The sequence below is a fragment of the Herpailurus yagouaroundi genome, unplaced genomic scaffold (assembly GCF_014898765.1).
Source record: "Herpailurus yagouaroundi ecotype Mexico unplaced genomic scaffold, PumYag 28, whole genome shotgun sequence".
Classification (NCBI taxonomy): Eukaryota; Metazoa; Chordata; class Mammalia; order Carnivora; family Felidae; genus Herpailurus; species Herpailurus yagouaroundi.
Window position 1 is genome coordinate 12,939,681 of NW_024412376.1, and position 17,871 is coordinate 12,957,551.

At 39.9% G+C, this 17,871-nt stretch overlaps 1 protein-coding gene and 1 long non-coding RNA gene across 6 annotated transcripts in view; both read left to right on the top strand.

Moving 5' to 3' along the window:
- The window catches only part of LOC121026693 (uncharacterized), a 4,670-nt gene extending 2,214 nt beyond the window's left edge, over positions 1 to 2,456 (top strand). Inside the window, exon 3 of the long non-coding RNA XR_005788434.1 lies at positions 2,446 to 2,456. This is a non-coding gene — a long non-coding RNA (uncharacterized LOC121026693). The remainder of the gene's footprint in view (positions 1 to 2,445) is intronic.
- Positions 1 to 17,871, top strand: part of MSRA (methionine sulfoxide reductase A) — a 462,819-nt gene that overhangs the window by 73,221 nt on the left and 371,727 nt on the right. The window lies entirely within an intron of this gene.

Below are 17,871 nucleotides of genomic sequence, written 5' to 3' on the forward strand. Positions count from 1 at the left end.
TTCTTTCTTTCTTTCTTTCTTTCTTTCTTTCTTTCTTTCTTTCTTTCATGGTTTCTATTTCTTTGTTGAACTTCTCATTTTGTTCTTGTGTTATTTTCCTAACTTCGTTTAGTTGTCTGTGTGTTCTTGTAGTTCACCAAACTTATTTAAGAGGATTATTCTGTTTGTTTATTTATTTATTTAAGTTTTTGATTTTAATTCCTGTATAGTTAACATGCAGTGTTATATTAGTTTCCGGTGTACAATAATAGTGATTCAACAATTTTATACATCACCCAGTGCTCATCATGATAAGTGTATTCTTAATCCCCTTCACCTATTTCACCCATCCCCCCACACACTTCCCCTCTGGCAACCATCAGATTGTTCTCTATAGTCAAGAGTCTGTTGGGGTGCCTGGGTGGCTTAGTTGGTTAAGCATCCTACTTCTGCTCAGGTCATGATCTCACAATTTGTGGCTTCAAGCCCTGCATAAGGCTCTATGTCAAGAGCTCAGAGCCTGGAGCCTGCTTCAGATTCTGTGTCTCCCTCTCTCTCTGCCCCTCCTCCACTCTCTCTCTCTCTCTCTCTCAAAAATAAACAAACATTAAAAATAAATAAATGAAAGTATTCTGTAAAAAAAAGAGTCTGTTTTTTGGTTTCTCTCTCTCTCTCTAAAGGATTATTCTGAATTCTTTGGTAGACAGTTCATAGATCTCCATTTCTTTTGGGTCAGTCATTGAAGCTTTATTAGTTTCCTCTGGTGGTATCATGTTTATCTGATTCCTTGTGATCCTTGATCCCTTCCATGGGTATCTACACGTTTGAATAAGTAGTCTCCACTTTCAGACTTTACAGGTTTGCTTCAGCAGGGAAAAACCTTCATCAGTTAGCTCAGCTTGGGGTACTGAACAGGTCAGCTGGTAACGTTCATAGCAGGTGGAGCTTGCTGTTTTGGTCTCTGCCTGTGTTCTCAGGGTGACACTGGCTGGGCTATGTGGTTAGATAGGCCTGTTGGCTTGCCTTCACACTCAGGCAGGGGCCACTGGGTGGGCTTCCTGATCTGGCAGAGCTGCTGGCTGTTGTCAGGTGAGATAGCTAGATAACTAGTTATACTCTGCAGTTACTTCTGGTTGAGCAAGGTCACAGACTTTGTTCCATGGCAGGGTAGTTCCACTGGTTGAATTGTGTGATTGGGTAGATATCAGCTCAAGTACAAGGAAGTGTGTGCTGCCTGGAGGATTCATTTACTCACTCAACATTTGGGAGCACCTTTATGGGTCAGAGGTGGGGAAACAAAATGAACAGAGCCCAGCCTACAACCCCATCCTGCAGCAGAACAGAGCCTACAGCCTTACTCAACTGCTTAGCATAGCCTATCGCCTCACCTAGGCAGGCAGTCCAGCTAGAGACCCTGCACATTCTCGGATCATAGCCTGTAGCCCCATGCAGTAAAGGAGCCTGGACAGTTTCCCTGCTTGACTGTGAAGTCCAGCCTCTAGACCCACCCAATTTCAGGATATAACTGAGGGCTCCTCCAATCAAGGAGCTCAGCCGGTGACCTTGCCCAACAGCAGAGCATGGCCAGCAACCTACCTGGCCATCCCCAGACTATAGCCCACCCAACTTTAGGGCATAGTCTGCAACCCCACCTGATTGCAGAGAAGAGCTTGACTTCCCTTCCAACTGGAAAGCCCTGCTGTAGCCCTGCTTAAAGATGGAGTCCAGCCAGTGGCACTATCCAGTCATGTTGCACAGCCTAGTACCCCACTCAGCCAGAAGTGACTGTAGAAACCAAACTAGTGCACATGAAATGGTATCTCATTTCAAGCTGAAGAACTTGGACTGAAGCTGAGAACTTGTATTGATCCATAGTTGAGGCTTTTCTAGGAGGCTCCATGGAAAAAGAAAGCCCTTATGCATGAGAGTGATGGCAAGTAGATGGTTGAATGAAGTGATGGGCCAGGGAATGAGTTAAAGAAATTAAAGAAAGGACATATATGAAGGAACTATAAAACTCCATAAGGAGCATAAGGGAAACCTTAAATTAATGAAAGAATCAATATTGTAAAGGCGTCAATTCTTTCAAAATATCATATGCAAATGAAATATAAATCCAGTAAAAATCCCAATGAAAAATTTTTTGAAGGATTTACTAAAAGAATTACAAAGTTCAGATGAAATAATAAATGCATGAGAACACCCAGTGAAGATGAGGACTTATACAGGAGATATTAAAACTTACTATAAACTTAGTAAACAGTGTGGTTTTAGTAATGGGATAAGCCAATGGGCTGATGGAAAAGATGACCCAGTTTAGATAGGAATTTATTTTAAGATAAAGATGACATTGTATCCTCAGAGTTGAAAGCATGGATAATTTCATTAATGGTGATATGGTGATTGGCTAACTATATTAAGAAAGTGAGGTTATGTTCTTGTCTCACACCTTCCAGCAAAATAGAGATGGATTAAATATTTATGAGGAAAAACATATCCATAGAACATTAGAAAAGAGACTTTGCCATCATGTGGGGTTTAGATTTTGTGGGAGGGGAGGGAGATCAGAGATACAGAGAAAGCCATGCAAAGACACATGGGACAGGAGGCCATGTGGAGAGACACAAGGAAGACAGATCATGTGAAGATACCCAGAGAAGGAAGACTATGTGAAGATGGAGGCAGAGACTGGAGTGATGCAGCTATAAATAGAGGGATAGCAAGAATTACTGGGACACCAGAAGCTAGTATGCAGGAAGGAATAATATTTTCTCAAAGCCTTCAGGGGAGCATGGCCCTACTGAGACCCTGATTTTGGACTTCTGGCCCCCAGAAGTGCAAGAGAATAAATTTCTGTGTTGAGGCCACCAAATTTGTGGTAATTTGTTATCACAGCCCTAGGAAATGCATGCAGTGACTAATCCGATTTGATTTGATAGAGGGAGTAGTCAGAAACATTACTGAGTTTTCTAAAAAATTGATACCATAACCTGTATTTGATTATTCAGTTCTTGGGAAGACAAGAGGTTCAATTTCATGGTTAGGGGAATCCTCATAGATCTGTATGATGAATTTGAGATATCTGGACTGGTCCCACGGGGACAGGAATTTTGTCTTAGTTACCCCTGATTCCCCAGCATTTAGAACACTTAGAGCAGAACATAGCCTACATCCAGTACCTCCTTAAGGAATGAATTAATAAATAGAGAATATACAAAGATACAAACTGTGTCAGTTTTTAAAACGTCGGAGTCTTTGGTTTTGGAAAAAAAAAAAATCAACATGTGGTGGGGACAATAGGACCAGAAGAGCTGCAATTCCCTAGGTCCTGCACATGTCTTTAGTCTATAACCCATGGTGGCTTAGAGGGGAAGGAAGTGTCAGTTCATAGTTAGAGCCACTGCTACAATTCAGTGCTGCTGAAATAGTACCTTTGCTCTCCACTGTCCTGACATATGGCTTAAAGCTGCATGTCAAAGAGGGAAAGAACCATCCTTGCAACTAATGACATTAAAACACCAGTTTGATCACAGTGTTAGTGCACCAAATAATAGTTCCTTAATTTTACACATTGAGTAAAAATGTATTCATCTGGCAGTTATTGGAAAACATACTTATTGTATGCTGAGCACTGTGCTAGGCTCTAGGGTACAGAGACTAAAAATGTGTCTACAGGTTGTTGGGGGCAAGAGGCTAGACAGATACATAATTTTGATATAGTGTGATAACATGCCATTGTTATAAGCTTAGGATCCTGAAGGAGACTGGAGCAAGGTCTGCTTAGGTGGAAGTAGGCATCTTAGAGTTTAAGACAAGAATAAGTTCTATTTGGGCTGTATTTTGTATTAGCAAAATAGTTGGTTTACCTCATGAAATAATTTGAGGGTGCTGAATATTCACAGCTGCCCAAAATAACTATGGCTGAATAATGCCTGAACTTCTATCTTGGAATTTGTCTTGTATATTCCAGGAGTTCTCTTAAAAAAATTTTTTTTTACACTTACTTATTTTTGAGAGACAGAGACAGAGCACAAGTGGGGGAGGGGCAGAGAGAAGGAGACACAGAATCCGAAGCGGGCTCCAGGCTCTGGGCTGACAGCTTAGAGCCTGACGTGGGGCTCGAACCCACAAACCGTGAGATCATGACCGAAGCCGAAGTTGGACGCTTAACCGACTGAGCCACCCAGGTGCCTTTCAGGAGTTCTCTTTGAGAACTGGATTGTTCTGTAGGACTTTATGAGGTGTCTAATTAGGTGTCTCTACTTTGTTGGGGATTGATTTCCCAAGTTGGTCTTGAAGGGAAGAGCAATGACAAAGGATGGAACAGAGGATTGGTAAGTATAGAGGGAGAGGTTAGAGAAGAGGACTCTCTGGGACCAGAGAGAGCACTGGGCATTTAAAGAGAAGGACTGCAAAGAAAGAGAGGAGAGAGTCCCTAGAAGGAGCACCAAAGATAGTTGGGGAAAATCCCCAGCTTTCCCTTGGGCTGGGTCTGCACAGTGCTCTCACCCAGCATGCTGGCCAGCCACAATGTACATAGAAAGGGGACCGTGGGCTATGCTGTCCTGAATAACTGTGAACTCTTGGCTCTTCTCTTTGGGAGTGGAGAAAGAGACTAGATTTCTATAAATGTAAGTTTCTATATTCTGGGTATTAGAATGCATTTTAGTTGTTGGGACAATATCTTTGTTAATCCAGTGAAGTGTCTTATACATATGGATAATCAATAATTTGATGGTGTGATGGGAGTACAATCAATACATGTGCTTGCCCATTTACCCAGGCTCTTTGTTGATAGCTGTGAATGTTACTTGCTAGTATTAAAATATTTTAATTTTTGATAACTTGGACTCTCTTTGCTCTGATGAACCAGTTAGAAGTATTGTCAGAGAAAACCCAAATTTGCTGTCATTTTCAGTCATGAATGAATCTCTGATTGCCACAATAAAGAAAAATCCTGGGTCCCTGCCTTCTTGCTTGAATTCACACAAATATAACATTCCGTCTTGATCAGAAGATACCAAAGGTTGAACATAAACAAAAACATACAAAGCACTTCATCACTCTGAGGAGATACTTAATTTTCATCAGTCAGGAAAGACACAGACACCAAATCAAAAGTGTTTACAAGATTTTAGTGAGTCTCTGGTTATTTTATTTGTACTGGCTTTTAACTATATCCCCCGAGCTACTGTTGGTTGGCAGATCTTGAATATTAGCTTTAGCTTTTCTTATTCCTCACTCCTGCTTTGGAGTAATGTCTTCACTTCATTGCCTATATAGCTTTGGTAGGTACAATTAGTCACGGGTATGCATTCTTGATTATCGGAAAAACTTCATAGTAATGACTCTGTTATTCATTTATTCAGCAAACATCAACTGAGTATTAGCTACGTGCAGAGAACTATGAGAAATGCTAAGGGGAAACAAAGATATGTAAGTCATGGTTCCAACTATGTGTAAAGGCCCTTGGATGGCATAAATAATCATAGAATACCTGTCTTTACCTCAAGATGTTATAACCCTACTGATTAATACTATGGGCCTAATCATCACTTCTCTTTTCAAAGACCTCCAGTGGCTCTCCATTTTCCCCACAGTAAAGTCCATATTCCTCAGCAGGATACTCACATTTCTTCATACTCTAGTTCTATGCCACCTTGATATACTCATCTCCCAGGTCTTCCCATATACGGTGTTTGAATTTTTTTTTTTTCCCTTTTCCCAAATTCCATGTTCTTCGCTACATTTGTGCTTTTAGTACTTTGTTTTCTCTGCTTAGACTTACCTCCCTTATTTTCACTGACTGGTAAACTTGTACACATTCTTTGAAACCAGCTCCTCTGTTACCCTTTTTGTAAGACTTTAATCCAATCTTCTCCCTTCCCCCAGGGGCAGAGTTGGCATCTGGGCTTGTGCTATAACAGCAGGGATGCAGGACCATTTTGGGGAAAAGTCATTGGTGCCCAGAGTATTGGCTTTTCTGGTTTAGCCCAGGCTGGTTTGGCCCTCTCTAGAACGATGTCAGTATTCATAAAGGTGAATTCTAGAGACCCTTAAGGAAAACTCTCCCTATTTCTGAGGCCTCCGGAATCCCTTGTGAATGTGAAGGACCTGGAGTGTGGCTTTTAGCTCTTGTACACCTGGGTAGGCTCTTGTTCTGCCTCCTTATATTTCATAGTTTGTATCTATACAACACTCTCTGAGAGCATGATAGTGAATTGTAGCTATTAACTCCATGGAAATGCATTGTCCTGGATATTATTTCTGGTATGTTTTAATATTGCTATGTAATTTGTCCATAAAATGCACGTGTTCATAATAAAATATGAATGGGTGTCTGTTGAAGGAAAATGATTGTTGGTCAACAAGATGATGACGGGACACTGTAGGAGCTTGTTGTTTAAGTCTTCATTGGGTCACCTTCCTTAGGATCTAGAGGAGATAATGAAGTCGATTTGGTTAAGGTGTTTTCTGTTGCAACCCCAGAGAACAGTGATTAAATTAGAACCACTTAAGTGGTTTGTAGTGGACTAAATGATTGAAGTGTGGAGTTACTCTAGCATGGAAAAGCAATCATGGCAAGGTATTTCTTTTTTTTTTTTTTTAATTTTTTTTAACGTTTATTTATTATTGAGAGACAGAGACAGACAGAGCATGAGCATGGGAGAGCAGAGAGAGGAGGAGACACAGAATCCAAAGCAGGCTCCAGGCTCTGAGCTGTCAGCACAGAGCCCGACGCAGGGCTCGAACTCACGAACTGCGGGATCATGACCTGAGCCAAAGTTGGCTGCTTAACCAACTGAGCCACCCAGGCGCCCCTGGCAAGGTATTTCTATATGTATATGGTTCTCTGGTAAGCACTCGGGTACTGAGGTGATTAATATACAACTTTGTCCTTTTGGAGAGAAAAAAATTCAAAGAAATATGTCACAAAAGTGTTGAGTGCTCTAATAGAGGCTTGTGTTTGATTCTTGGGGAGTACCAGGTTGTCAGTGGAGAACAGCATTAGGGTATGAGAAGAGGTGGGGTTGAGTGAAGACTTTTTAGAATTTGGGCCTGGAGTAGAGTACTGAGAGCAGTAGAGCCTTGGAATTATCTCTCTGCATAGTGGACAAAGGGACTGTCTTGGTCAGGGTCAAGAGGGATAATTGGAGAAAGTTGAATGAAGGCCTGGTTACAAAGGTGGTGGGCAGGGCTAAAAGAAACCAATGGGAGATGGTAGAGCACCCAGGAGCTAGAAACAACTTTACTGCTACTAAATCCAAAGAGGGGCAAGAGGAGGGGGCTTTATGAGAATGGAACTGTGGCTGTAGGAGAGAGGATCACCCCACAGCAATTGTGCCCTTCAGTAGAGGAACACAACCACTGCCAAATTCTGGCCTGGAAAGGAGATAGAGCCAGAGGAATACACTTCTAGACAATTTCTCTATTGTACCTTCTTCTGCTAGTGTCTCTCATTGGCCCAACCCAATCAGAAGCCTGAAATCAAGGGAGCCCTTTAATGCATGGTCCATACAGGACAAAAATAGGGCAGAGAATAGTGGATAGTGATTGTGAAAGAGCAAGTAGAGTATCCAGCACAGGAACTGATTAGGCATAAGTGAACATAGTATTTAGAAACATTGAGAGTTCTAAACAATGGAACAATGAATTTGTAATTGTACCAGATAGGAAGGAGATAGACTTTACAGTGTGTCAGCAAGAAGAGCTTTCTCTGCTAATTGGAAGAGATGCCTCGCTCTCTAAGACCTGTTACCTGCCAATCAGTATATGGTTTGTTAGCATTATGGAATGTGTACAAAGGGGGAAGTGACACCAAGCTTTAAGGATTTAATTCTCTCTGGATGACTCAGTCATACAAAACATGCATCTACAACTTTTTGGGTGTTTATATATTTTAGCCAGTATTACCTCAATTAAATTTATTTCGATTCAAGTCAAAACATTTGCTGAAAAATCTGTAATTTCCTTGGAACTATACTAGATTTGCTTAGGATACCAAGAAGGCACAGAACCTTTCTTCAGAGAGATTATAGTGGAAAAGATGGTTATGTCAAAAAAAATTGTATAGTTAAAGGACAGAATATGACAGTGGAAGCTCTCTTGACTGATTTTCACCTAATAGACTCACTGTACTAATTGATAAGCCTTATTCTCTCCTTAACTTTGTGGCTGATGTGTTGCTAGATGCAATGTTTTTAGCTAGTAGGCTATTTCTCTGTATATCTGTGTACTTCTGTAATTTTTATGCTTTACCAAGAGTCTGTTGTGTTTGTTCTCAAATGTTTTTTATGTCAGTTGGGCTTGTTACTAAATTTACACAATTTAATTATATATACAGTATTAGGCAAACCAATGAAATGGAAGTACAAAACAATAAGATGTTTGCATTAAAATCAGATCAAACATTTTGGAAAAACATAATAAAAATTAGTCACTTAAAAAATGCCATTGAAGGGACTCCTGGGTGGCTCAGTTGGTCAGGTGTCCATGGTTCAGGTCATGATCTCATGTTTCCTGAGTTCGAGCCCTGTATCGGGCCCTCTGTTGACAGCACAGAGCCTGCTTCAGATCCTCTGTCCCCCTCTCCCACTTCCCCTTCCCCGCTCATGGTTGGTCTCTCTCTCTCTCTCTCTCCCTTAAATGTTTAAATAAACATTTTTTTAAAATGCCATTGAAATAGTTATAGATAAGACAGTCCCTTATCCTTTGAACCTGGCAGTAAGGATGATCTTGACACAGACAATTTTGTTGATAGTGGGCAAGATTAAGACAGTATCTTCTTGATGGTTTCTAGATTTTTCTGTGAGGTACCAATGGACACTGAAATGAGGAGGGGGGTGCTTGAGGAGGGTAAAGAAGGTTTGAAATAGATAATGTGGAGAGTAGAGAGGGAGCTCACTGTAGGCACATAGAAGGACTTCTGGGTGGGACTGATGGTGTGCCTGAGGCTGAAGACCATGACTTTTTCATGGCACCAACCAAAATGACTATGTGACTTCTTCTTCCTCTAGGTGTGGGATTTTGTGGGGCAGGTATGGAAGAAGTTTAAAGGAGAGTTGGAAGTTGGGACAAAAAGTGATTTAAGCCTTTTGTTTGGAATCACCATATTCTACTAATTTGCCAAAATGATGAACATAAAGGAAAAACAGACAGGTATTTGCTGTACATTCTCTAGGCTTTTTAAAAACAGAGTTGTTCCTTTGGCCACATACATGTGAATCCACAATAAAGGTGATATTGTAGATAACCAAGACGTGGCCCACAAGTGTTACTATGGCATTGTTGTAAACAAACAAGTTAAGGACAAGGTTGTTGCCAAGAATTTTGATAGAGAGACGGCATGTGTGCCAGAGCAAGAGGCAGCCTATTAAACACTCTAAGAGCCAAGATAGCTTCCTGAAATGCATGGAAAAAAAATCAGAAAAAGAAGAAAGCCAAAGGGAAAGGTACCTGGGTTCAACTAAAGCACCCGCCTCCCTTGCACGCAGAAGCATGGTGTGTATTACCAGAAAAGAACTTGAGCTGCTGGAGCTTATTCCTTATGAATACATTGTGTGATACATATGTGAGAAAAACATACATCCAGATTGTTAAAGAAAAAAACTGACTTTCATGATGAGTTGTGATGTGTAGTCTTATTAGGAATGTTAGTGGATCCGGAGAACATAGTGACACCAAGGGGATGGAAGTCTTGATGAAGTTAGAGAGTAAGTGTGACGAGAGAGAGAGAAAGTTCTGCGAAGGTGTGGTCAGAGAATGGTTCATTGAAATTTGGGATTGCAGGGACAGGAGGATTTCTTGGCTTAGGTGTGGCTGCAGATGTGTGTGGTATAAGTGGTGGTGAAGGTCAATAGAATTGAAGACATTTATGAACTTAGAGGCAAGGGGGTTCCAATGTCTTCTTTGGGGACATTGAGACCACTCTTAAATAATGCCAGGATTTGGGATGGAGAAGTGGGTGGTAAAAACACGGAAAAAGTGGGAGCACTTCCAAGGAGGTCAGTAGGTAAGGTGCATGACCCTCGAAGGGTTTTTCACTAAGGAAGGAAATGATGGTGTCCCCCTTCTGATTTCTGTTTTCTTTAAAAAAATTTTTTTTTAATTGAAGCATAGTTGACACACAATGTTACATCAGTTTCCGGTATACAACATTAGCGATTCAACAACTCTATATGTTATGCTGTGCTCGCCACAAGTGGAGCTACCATCTGTCACCATACGACACTATTACAGTACCACTGACTATATTCCCTCTGCTGTATCTTTCATCCCCATGACTTATTCATTTCGCACCTGGGAGCCTGTACCTTCCAGTCCCCTTCACCCATTTTGCCCATTCCTCCCGGCTTTGGCAGCCACCAGTTTGTTCCCTCTATTTATGGGTCTGTTTCTTCTTCTTCTTTTTTTTTGTTTGTTTGTCTATTCCTTTTTAAATTAAAAAAAAAGTGTTATTTATTTTTGAGAGAGAGAGCACAAGTGGGGGAGGGCAGAGAGAGGGGGACAGAATATCTGAAGCAAGCTCTGTGCTGGCAGCAGAGAGCCCGATGCAGGGCTCTAACTCATTGAACTGTGAGAGATCATGACCTGAGTGGAAGTGGGACATTTAACTGACTGAGCCACCCAGGTGCCCCCCATTCCTTTTTTTTTTTTTTTAAAGATTCCACATATTAGTGGAATTATGGTATTTATCCAAAGAAAATGGAAACACAAATTCAAAAAGATATATGCACCTCTATGTTTGTTGCAGCATTATTTACAATAGCCAAGATATAGAAGCAACCTCAGTGTCCATCAATAGATGATTGGATAAAGGAGATGTGTGTGTGTGTGTGCGTGTGTGTGCACATGTATGTGTGTGTGTGAGAGAGAAAGAGAGGGAGGGAGGGAGGGAGGGAGAGAGAGAGAGAGAGAGAGAGAGAGAGAGAGAGAGATGGAATATTACTCAGCCGTAAAGAAGAATGCAATCTCACCATTTACAACAGGGATGGATTTACTTATGCTAAGTAAGTCGGACGGAGAAAGACAAATACCCCTTTCTGATTTCTTTGTGACAAGCAGATCTTTTCTTTAGGCACAAAATGTATGCTTTTAGGTGGGCAAGGTATCTGCTCCCATTTAAGAGGGCATCTGCCTGCTATATTTGTGAATCTTAGGGAAAATCCAAATGTGACTTAGGTGCCATAATTGGAACTAAGACTCATTTCTTGCTTCTGTGATTCTACTTTGGTACTAAAAAAGTTTTCCTTTGTGAGACATCAGTTAGTAGATAGAACAGAATGTATGGTTAAATAATTAAAATTTTTTTCATCATTACAATTATAATATGCCTTGCCATTTCAAATACCAAATATATGCTTATCTTTCCTGAAATTTTGCAAGAAATCTGTTACTCAAGGGTGAAGAGATGATTTTTTCAGTTGAGTTAAACATTTTTATGGATTTGATATGAATTCAATAAAAATAATTGAATTAAATTGGATGACATGAATAATTCATGACATGTAATATCACATCAATTCTAGCATAAAAATAAAGCTATTGGTTTATGTTCTGGGAAAAATATTTTATTATTTAGAAAGGTAGTGAATGTTTATTATTTTGGAAGATAATTCACTTTATGATTAAATTGAGATACTAAATTGTAAGATTGAAAGAAAGTATAAAATTGAACTAAGAGCCTTTGATGCAAATCACCACTTCCATCTACTTGATGAACCACTTGTTGATATGTCTTGGTCATTAATGATTTTAGATGGTTTACCATGATAGTCTTCCAGATCTTGAGGACAAGTCCAGTCATTGTGCCAGAACATTCTAGAGTGTGTGAAGGCTGCCAGGTGTTGCCTCTGAAGAGCAGAGGGCAGCTTTCTGGCTAGGTCTGTCCTCCGGGGCTGGGCTCTCAGGTCCTTGACTACCTGGGAGACTTCCTTGCTCCTTCATCCTACTTCCTTATGTGTGGGCCAGGTGCCCCTTTTTTCCTGGTTAAACTTTAAATCCTTGCTAGGAGAGAGCATACAACTGGGCCGTTGGGCTTACTCCTGATGTAGGTGGAGAACTGGCCTTTTCACACCTCTCATTTGATCTGAATCTAGTACTACTTGGGACAGCTTGTTAGAAAACCTGACTCTGTGGGAGTTGTCATTCTTCTTAACATTAGTTCCATGATATCACTCATTCATTCAAAAAAGTTTACTGTATGCTCACTCTGTATAGCCCAGGATCCTGGGACATTTGGGTGAGTAAGGCTCAGTCAGAGGGTTTCTCACAGGGTTGGCAGGGTTGGCATGGTGGGGCTGAGGGTCAGGAGCAGGGAGGCCCAGGTAAAAATTTTAATAGAAAAGTGAACTTGGAGAGTCAAAGACTTGGCCTGAGTCTTGTAGGGGGAGTAGGAGTTAGCTAAGCAGAGAGGGGTGAGAAGTGGGGAGATTCCAAGGGTGGGAATGACCTGTACTGTGGTACTAAGGTGAGAGGCAAACAGTCTAGAACTGCTGGCTGTTGCTGGAGGGAAGTAAAATGGTGGGAGATGAGGCTGGAGAACCAGGTCATAAAGGCCCCCAGCTACCAGGCTAACAAGCCTGAACTTGATTCTGAAGGCGAAGCAGGGAACTGTTGAGTGACACTGAATGATACATAACATTCTGTGGGCTTCAAAGTCATCTGAATGTCTCTAATGAAAGTTCTTCCTCCTAAACATTTTTGGTTGTTCAAAATATCAATTGATCCACAAAGGTATTATATAATAGATGATGCAGTATCTTTAACCTCTGCCATCATTTAATGAGGACAAGAAGTTCATTCTCAGAAATAGATACCAATACATTTACTACTTACAGCAATGTTTCAACCTCCATTAGGCTACTAGAGCCTTTTGGCCACTTTATAGTAAGATAACTGTATTTCTTTTCAAAATGCCTTTGCCAAAGCTTTTATGATTTGAGATTAATCAAAGGCACCAAGGGTCAGGTTTTTTACAGAACTCAGCCAGATTTTGGAGGAAAGCTCCGTATTTATCCATCTTTAAATGGAAAGAAAGGAAACCGTGGAAATTATGCTACTTTTAGTCTTGGAAGATTATCTCCTGGGTAGGAATCTAAAGTTCCTATAATTAATAAGTTAATAAATACTGCCTGATGAGTGGGATTGTGTCTCAGGTCAAAGTTGTTGAAGCCAGATAAAATGGAGGAAGACGACAGACAAAATGGACTCCATTGCACAATGTTTTAGTTTTTCTTTGTGAAATAACTATATTTATATTGTTTAAGTTTTTAGTTTAGTTCCAGTTAGTTAACATACAGTGTTATATTAGTTCCAGGTATACAATGTAGTGATTCAACATTTCCATACATCACATGGTGCCCATCACAACAAGTGTGCTCCTTAATCTCCCTCACCTCTTTAACCCATCCCCCCCACCCCCTTCCCTGTGGTAACCATTAGTTTGTTTTCTCTATAATTAAAAGTCTGTTTCTTGATTTGTCTCTTTCTCTCTCTTTTTTCCCCTTTGGTCATTTGTTTCTTAAATTCCACATATCAGTGAAATCATATGGTATTTTTCTTTGACTGACTTATTTTGCTTAGCGTTATACTCTCTGGCTCTATCCATGTCATTGTGAATGGCAAGATTTCATTCTTTTTTATGGCTGAATAATATCCCATTGTATATATACACACTACATCTTCTTTATCCATTCATCAGTCAGTGGACATTTGAGCTGCTTCCGTATCTTGACTGTTGTAAATAATGCTGCCAGAAACATAGGGGTGCATGTATCCTTTTGAATTAGTGCTTTCATATTCTTTGGATAAATACCCAGTAGTTGCATTTACTGGATCTTGGGGTAGTTCTATTTTTAACTTTTTGAGGACCCTCCATACTGTGTTCCACAGTGGCTGCACCAGTTTGCATTCCTACCAGCAGTGCATGAGTGTCCCTTTTTTCCCATATCCTCACCAATACTTGTCATTTCTTGTTTTGTTGCTTTTAGCCATTCTGACAGGTGTGAGGTGTTATCTCATTGTAGTTTTGATTTTCGTTTCCCTGATGGTAAATGATGATGAATGTCTTTTCATGTATTTGTTGGCTATCTGTATGTCTTCTTTGGAGAAATGTCTGTTCATGTCTTCTGCCCATTTTTAAATTGGATTATTTGGTTTTTTTTGGGTGGGGGGTGTTGTATCAGTTCTTGGATACATATTTTGAATGCTTTTTATTGGGTATGGCATTTGCAAATATCTTCTCCCATTCAGTAGATTGTCTTTTAGTTTTATTGGTTGTTTCCTTTGCTAAACAGAAGCTTTTAAATTTGTTGTAGTCCAGTAGTTTATTTTGCTCTTGTTTCCCTTGCCTCAGGAGACATATCTAGAAAAAAGTTGCTATAGCCAATATCAGAGAGGTTACTGCCTGTGTTCTCTTCTAGGATTTTTATGATTTTAGGTTTCACATTTAGGCCTTCAGTCCATTTTGAATTTATTTTTGTGTGGTGTAATAAAGTGGTCCAGTTTCTTTCTTTTGCATGTTGCTGTCCAGTTTTCCCAGCACCATTGTTGAAGAGACTGTCCTTTTCCTTTTTTTTTAATGTTTATTTATTTTTGAGGCAGGGGGAGTAGGGGCAGAGAGAGGGAGACACAATCCAAAGCAGGCTCCAGGCTCTGAGCTGTCAGCACAGAGCCCAGTGTAGGGCTTGAACGCACAAGCCGTGAGATCATGACCTGAACCAAAGTCAGACTCCTAACTGACTGAGCCACCCAGGCACCCCTGTCCTTTTCCTATTGGATGTTTATAAATAACTGTATTGTTTTTGTTAAACGATGAATGTTTACTATGAATGAAGTGGAGTAGTACCTCAAAATACAAAGAAAATAAAAATCACTGCTCAGTTGGTTTAGCATCTGACTCTTTATTTCAGCTCAGGTCTTGATCTCACAGTTCATAGGATTGAGTCCTGCATCTGCTGTCAGCACAGAGCCTGCTTGGAATTCTCTCTATCTTCCTGTCTCTGTGCCCCTCTCCTGCTCATGTGCACGTGTGCATTCACTCTCCCTCAAAGTAAATAAACATTAAAAAAAAAGTAAAAATCGCTGAGAAACCTCATCCCTTAAGGATAGCCACAAATGATATTTTGCTGAACATAACTTCCAGACATTTCTCTGGAACTTGGAGCCTTATGTTCTTAGTCACCCTCAGTTTATAAATTCTGGAATGCTCTGTTGCTTCTGTAGGGTGTCTATTGTGAGTGTCTAGATTTTTTTTTTTTTTTTTTTTTACTTCTCAAGTTTCTTAAATTAGGGATTATGTTCAATTTTGTTTGTTTTTCAATTTCGTTTTTTCTCTTTACAGTGCTTGGCTGTTTTATAAATGAATAAGATATAGATAGGGTATGATGAGGGGAAGGAGAAAGTGAATCATTTATAGTTATCCTTGATTTGGATAGCCTACTTTTTGTATTGTGGTAAACTATATGTAATGTAAAATTATCATTTTCACCATTTTTAAGTGTACAATTAAGTGGCATTAAGTACATACACAGTGTTTTACAACCTTCACTATCCATTTCTAACAATCTTTTTTTTTTCATTTTTTTAATGCTTATTTTTGAGAGAGAGCACGTGTGTGTGAGCGGGGGAGGGGCAGAGAGCGAGGGAGACACAGAACTGGAAGCAGGCTCCAGGCTCTGAGCTGTCAGCACAGAGCCTGATGCCAGGCTTGAACTCACAAGCTGTGAGACATGACCTGAGCCCAAGTCAGATGCTTAATTGACTGAGTCACCCAGGCGCCCCTCCACTATCCATTTCTAGAACTTTTTCATCATTCCAAATAGAAACTGTATCCATTAAGCAATTAGTCCCCATTTTCCCCTTCCCCAAGCCTCTGGCAACTTCTATTTTACTTTCTCTATGACTGCCTATTCCATGTATCTCATGTAGGTGGAATCATACAGTGTGTGTCCTTTTGTCTCTGACTTCCTTATTTCATTTAGCATAGTATTCTCAAGGTTTATCCCTGTTGTAGGATATATCAGAATCTCATTCCTTTTTAAGGGTGAATAACATTTATTTGAATGTATGTACCACATTTTGTTGGATAACCCACCTTTTGAATTTGGTTTAGAGTTCATATTTGTGTTTGGTGGTCATTTTACAAGATAGATTTATTTCACAAGAGTAGATGTCACTGGAGACATCACCCAGAAGGAATAAACAGAGGATGATATATTAAATGATATTGTCTAGGGATCTGTCCTGAAGCTTACTATTTAGCATTAAAACAATCACTGAATATTTGATACTGGGGTTAAGGACATTTGTTATATTTACGATAAAAGAGAATTGAGTAAATTAGCAAGTACTTTAGCTGACTTGATTAAAATTCAAAAGGTTGTTGTTAAGTAGAATAAATACATAATTAAAAAAATGGCAGAGTTTGAATAAGTACAAGTAGAGAAGTTCAGATATGAAAACCAAACATTATTATCTCTATGGTGTTGTAGGGATTTAAGTCTTATTTAATTCCATATTTTTTCTCAGACATTTAAGAAGAATGGGTTTTTGTGTTGTCCACATGTGGAATGATGTCTCTTTGCAGGCAGGCATGCTGTCAGCTGTCTTTTCATCAAAGGGCAGTGTTTCTCAGACTGGAGTGAGTCATGGCCGCTCCTGTGGACTGTGGTGCCCTGGGGGAGAGCAGATCTATTCTCCCTGTGTGTTCTTCAGGAGATCTTTAAGAATCTTCTGTTTTAGTTCCAATGATAATAAAGCATTAACATAAACATATTAAAGATCATGTGGCATTACTGGGTTTGCCATTTCTGACTTTGACTGTCTTTTAGTCTATGTGCACTTCGTTGACTCATATTAATTTACAATTCTCCCGAGGCATCTCTGTTGAGGCTGGGGTGGCTCTCTTAGCAAGTAGCTGAGCCCAGAAAATGAGATACTCAGCATTCACCTCTCAGCCTGGCTTTGTTGTCTGTGCAAGTACATTTACGAGGGAAATTCTGCCCGTGGTGGTATTCCAAATTTAGGCCAGTCCCCAGAAAGGGAAGGGGCCTGTATTGTATCTTATTCCTTTAGATAGTGCTAAAGACCCACTGAAAAGTTCTTTGCTGTTTAACTCCTTATGTTTTATTAGCGGTACTATTCATTACCTCATTTATTCATCCATCTCACAAATATTTACTAAATGTTTACTATGAGATGGACATGTTATAATGAATCGTATCAAATGCTTGTTATGTTAATTATATTTAAATTGATTTTTCTTCCAGGACAGGAGTTGAGGAAGACATTCAAGTCTCCTTGGTAAATTTCCAAATGCTTTTACTGTCAGCCTTGCTTAGGCGGCAACATCGCATAATATGCTCTGTCTGTAAGTCTTCATTTTCTCACTAGTTTGCAAACCCCTTGAGGGGAGAAGACTGTATCTAACACTATCCCAGTTTTGTTCTGCACAAACAGAGGTACTTTGGGGCTAATTGATGGATTCTATCAACCAGAACATCCTATTCCTCTAGCTTCTGATTGCCTGAAACTTACTTATAAACAGGCAGACACAAATTTGCTGCATGTTCTTTCCTGCCATGGACACTCAACAACAACAATTGGCATTATTGTTATTCTCATTGTTATTATTATTAGTGGTAATGATGTTAGTGGGGTATTGTAGAGGCAGGATGTAAAGAGAAGTGAGCATAGCTTTAGAGTGAACAGATTGGCTACCCTACTTGGAAAATTCATTTGACCTTAGAAATGAGAATTAAAATATGCATCCTTCAGGGTTGTTGAGAAAATCAAACAAAACAGGTGTATATAAAATGACGAAGTGAAGAAATTGCTGTGGCGGTCACTTGGAACAATGATTTCTCTTCTTTTGCCCTTAAGCAGATTCCT